Source organism: Trachypithecus francoisi, unplaced genomic scaffold, assembly GCF_009764315.1.
Source record: "Trachypithecus francoisi isolate TF-2019V2 unplaced genomic scaffold, Tfra_2.0 Contig01440, whole genome shotgun sequence".
NCBI classification, from domain to species: domain Eukaryota; kingdom Metazoa; phylum Chordata; class Mammalia; order Primates; family Cercopithecidae; genus Trachypithecus; species Trachypithecus francoisi.
Window position 1 is genome coordinate 25,339,603 of NW_022681431.1, and position 5,024 is coordinate 25,344,626.

The window sequence follows — 5,024 nt, forward strand, 5'->3', positions numbered from 1 at the left end:
GCTGTCTCCAGGATGTCAGATCTTACAGGCTCACTGAAGGGCAGAAATTTGGAGATAGGAATTGAACAACAGAATAAAGGAAGAAATGAGCTTTTGGTTGGAAATGGACAGATCTCCAACCCAACAAACCCCTAAAACTCATACCTCAAAAGTGAGATAATGGAGGCCTTCCTGGGTTTCTTCTCTGAAGTATGTGCTGGGCCTTTTAGGGGAGGTTGGCAGAGCCTATGTGATCTGAACACGAGGATTAACTTCCTGGGGCAGCTACAACAAATTATTACAAACTGGGTGGCTGAAAACAACAGAAATTTATTCTCTCCAAGTTCTAGGAGCTAGAAGACTGGAATCAAGGTGTTGGCAGGCCTTGCTTTCTCTGAAGGCTCCAGGGAGAATCCATCCTCAGCTCTTCTCTCTTCCAGAGGCTTCTGACAAGCCTTGGTGTCCTTGGCTGGTGGCTGCCTCACTCCATCTCTGCCTCCATTTTCCCACGGCTGTCCTCCCCACGTGTCTGTGGGTCCTCTCCTCTTTTTATAAGAATACCAGTGATTAGATTCAGGGACCACCCTGATCCTGTATGACTTCAAATGCTTGCTGGCCTGCTTGTAAATATCATGTGGCTGGGGCAGTGGAACCCCTTTGACATGCCAGTGTTAAGCACCTAGAACATGGCACATTACAACTAATTACATCACCAAAGATCCTATTTCCAAGCAGTGTCATATTCTGAGATCCTGAATGGACACAGATTTTCAGAGGATCGCTATTCAACCCGGTACAGAGGGCAGAACAATGGAGGAGAGAGAACACTCTGGATGTTGGGGTGAAATGCTTGCTGGCCTCTCAGTGCAAGCTGGAGAAAGGCTGGAGCCTGGAGCCCTTCCAAAGAGCAGAAGGAAAGCCTGAGGAGTGAGGGAAGCGCTGAGGAAGACAGGAAAGGAATTGTACCCAGGTAAATCGCAAATACTAAAAAATATGAAGATGGCCATTTCAATGTTTAAAATGTGCTCTGGGTAATTCCAAACAAATTTTAAGGTCATTTTCAGACCATAAAATTCTCTGGTCTAAATCAGCAACTCTCAGGCAGGCCCGGGTGCTCGGGCTGCAGACCTCCCCCAGATGGCAGCCAGCAGGTTTGGGAGGCTCCCGCTAATCTGGCAAATGAGGGATGATTCTTCCCAATGATTGCAGAAGGGCCCTTCTCAGTATCTGTAGGCAGCTGCTCTACTTGTGGACTGATTTGCTATACTTTTTCTTCTTTCTCTGGGGTTCTTTCCCAGAGGGTGGCTCAGTCACAGGAAACACAAAAATGACAAGCCTCACCCAATGATATGTCGCACCTTGTTAGCCAAAGGCTACTTCTCTGGGCCTCTACTTTCCAATCTCCTTCTAGCCAAGAGAGCAAAGAGCAATGTGAAACCTGTTTGTAAGTATCATGTGGCTGGGGCAGTGGAACCTCTTTGACACGACAGCATTAAGCACCTAGAACATGGCACGTTGCAAAACTCCTGGGCTTCATGCTGTTCATCATCACTTCAGACGGCCTCTACCTGTGCTGCAGGGGGCATGAGAAGAGGGTCCAGGGCAGGGCAGGATCACATCAGAGCCTGAGGGTACAAGCATGCTCCACCTGAGTATCAAGAAATTGATTGTTTAGTAGGTTCCTACATCATAAAAATAATTCTTGAGAATCAAGAGAAGGAGCCTAGTATTCGCATCACATAGATCCTGTTCTTAAACCCGGCCCCATCACTTACTGGCTCAGCAAACTTGGGCTTCTATTTTATGTCTCAGAGCCTGAGTGTCCGCATAGATAAAGTGAGAATTACAACAAGTAATGTTTGTACAGTGCTGGCCAGACTAGGCCTCGATAAAGTGAATTCCCTCCTTTCCCTGCAGCTACCTGTGTTGAATACTCTATATGTGTAAATTGTCTCTATTTTCTCATGGGATGTGTGGGTGGAAGAGCCAGTGACCACCTGGAGAATGGTTCATCAACACGTAACTGACTATCCCTGCCATGGTGCAATGATGGATTTCCTGGAACCATTGTCCGTAAACTGGGTTTTGGAGAACTGAAATGTATTTCACAGGTTTGCCATGTCAGTGAGCCTTGTGCCATATCATTCCCTAAACACGAAAGCAGATAGCACTTCTTATATCTTGGATGCTATATCAGTCAGGGTTCTCCAGACAGACAGAACCAATGGAATGTATGTATATGTGAAAGGGAGTGCATTAGGGAGAATCAGCTCACATGATGACAAGGTGAAGTCCCATGATAGGCCATCTGCAAGCTGGGAAAAGAGAAAAGCTGGTAAGTGACTCAGTCTGAGTCCTAAAGCTTCAAAAACAGGGAAGCCAACAGTGCAGCCTTTAGTCTATGGCTGAAGGCCCAAGAGTCACTGGTGCAAGTCCCAGAGTCCAAAGGCCAAAGAACCTGGAATCTGATGTCCAAGGGCAGGGGGGGGAGGAAACATCCAGCCCAGGAAGAAGAAAGAGAGCCAGAAGACCCAGCAAGCCAGTTTATCCCATCTGCTTCCACCTGCCTTGTTCCAGCCACGCTAGCGACTGACTGAATGGTGCCCACCCACACTGAGAGTGGGCCCTCCTCTCCCAGTCCACTGACCTAGATGTAATCTCCTCTGCCAGCACCCTCACAGACTTACCCAGAAACAGTCCTTCATCAGTCATCCAGGCATCTCTTAGTCCAATCAAGTTGCCACCTAATATTCACCATCGCAGATGCAAATTTTTCTTGTGTACCTGAAGACTGAAGACGTGGTCCGTGAAAGGAGAGTTCAACACTGATTACAGTGGGCTTTGCTCAGAAATTTCCTCCTGGAGACCCCTTCCCCACTGCTGAGCTCAAAGAGGGCCTAAAAGGCATTTGCTCTAAGAAGCGCATGGCCACCTGGAGTAGGGTGCAGAGCCACCCCAAGTAGACCACGCTCCCGTTCATCCTCACAGCCCCTGCTCCTGACCGGCTCCCGTTGCTTTCCCCTGAAGGCCTGGACCGGCCTCCTTTCTGCTTGATCTCCGGTTTTCAGATTATTCCCACAACTCTCCATCCTATGCCTTCCACCACATCCCTGCTTCCAAAGGATTTCTTGTAAGCACAGGTCCGATGGTGACGTGCAAGGCTCAAAATATACTCAATGATGCCCCATTGCCTGCAGGATAAGCATGATCTCCTTAGAAAACATCAAAGACTTTTCTCCACTTATCCCCAGGTGACCCCTACAGCTCAGCTTCCTGTATGTCCCCTAAACCTACCCACATCACCCATGTCACACTCATATCGCTATCATTTCACTCTGCTGTGTGCTCTGCCTCCACCCCCTTCCTACCTTGCCCATGTTCATAGCTCCTTGTCTGCAGAGCTTCCCACATGCCCAGAAGGAAGTGATCATCTTCCTTCTGAACTCCGCAGGCTCATTTATTCTTCTCTGACGACACCTAGACCATTAGTGACTTGTCTGTGTGGCTTTTCTCCTCGACTGGTCTATAAACTCCGGAAGGGCAGGGACCAAGTTATATCCATGTTTGTTTCCTCCTCAATACTCAGTAGGCTGGGGAGAGATGAAGTTTGTGAGCTCATGTATAAAGTAGAACCCCAGAAGATGAATAGAAATTTTGGTCCTTTGAAATCTAAATGGCTTAGAGAGGCAAAGAAAGGAATAACAGAGTCTGAGTCGCACAGGAGAACACAGGGATTCCAGGGAGCCGGCAGAGCTGAGAGGAGCCCCGCCTAGCCCAAGGAAGGGAGCCTAGATTTGGATCTGAGAAGCAGGAATCCATTTGGGGAGAGCAAATGAGATGAAAGTGTGATAAAAGAGACCCCGGGCTGGGCATACTGGCCTCATGCCTATAATCCCAGAGGCTCAGACTCAGGAGTCTGAGGGAGGAAGATCCCTTGAGCCCAAGAGTTCAAGACCAGCCTGGGCAACAAAGCAAGACCCTGTCTCTACAAAAATAAAATTAGCCAGGAGTAGTGGTGCATGCCTGTAGTCCCAGCTACTCAGGAGGCTGAGGCAGGAAGACTGCTTGAACCCAGGAGTTTAAGGCTGCAGCGAGCTAGCATCATGCCACTGCACTCCAGCCTGGGTGACAGAGTGAAACCTTGTCTGTAAACAAAACAAAACAAAACAAATAGCCCCAGGCATCTGATTCATTCTAGATATTTACAGGCTAGCTCCTCTAAAATGAGGAAACAGCATGTAATCTCCCCAGGTCCTCACTCATGGTCCTTCTGAGCGGTCACAAGCGAAAGGTCCCCAAGAAGTCCACACTCTCCCTGACCTTTACCTGCATCTCCCTCTCTTTCCTCAAATCTCTTTCTGTTTCTAGGCAACGGAGCTGCTGTCTGGTCCTTCTGTAAAAAGTCCGTAATGCAGGTGCTGGACTGGGTGTGTCACGTTCCACCAGCACCGTGACACTGGAGCACAAGCAGAAGCAGCCCCTGAGGACCAGGAAGCCTCTCCGTGGGCCTCCTGCTGCTCAGGACCCCCGCCCTGTTCTTGGGGAGACCGTCTCTCACTTGTTCTTTTCTGTTCCTCTTGAGTCCCTCTTTTTTGTCCCCACCCTTTTTCCACCTTTCACCAAACAGATGTAACTATTTATTCCTTATGTCCTAGTTTTCCTGTAATTTCATAAAGTGCAAATTTGCTGTCCTGCTCCCAAATGCCGAGTCGGTGGTTTGTCATAACAGTCATCAGTAACTGTCGCTTTCTGCCGCGGGCTTAATTAACCCACTCTCTCATTAGCATGTCCGTGCACTTGTAAGGAATGAAAGCCTGATTATTTTCTACAACAGTCGCAGCCAATTACTGCATCCAAATGGAACCACATTAATCAAATCTTTAGTACGGTGGCAAATTCAGAGATATCAGATTGCAAAAGACTGCAAAACTAATATGTCACTGTCAGCGGGGCTGCGCAGGCATTTAGCGAATTGCATTAAATAGATGGCTTTGCTGAAGCCGCATGAATTTAATATGTGATGGGATCTGGAAGCTATTAGTGTG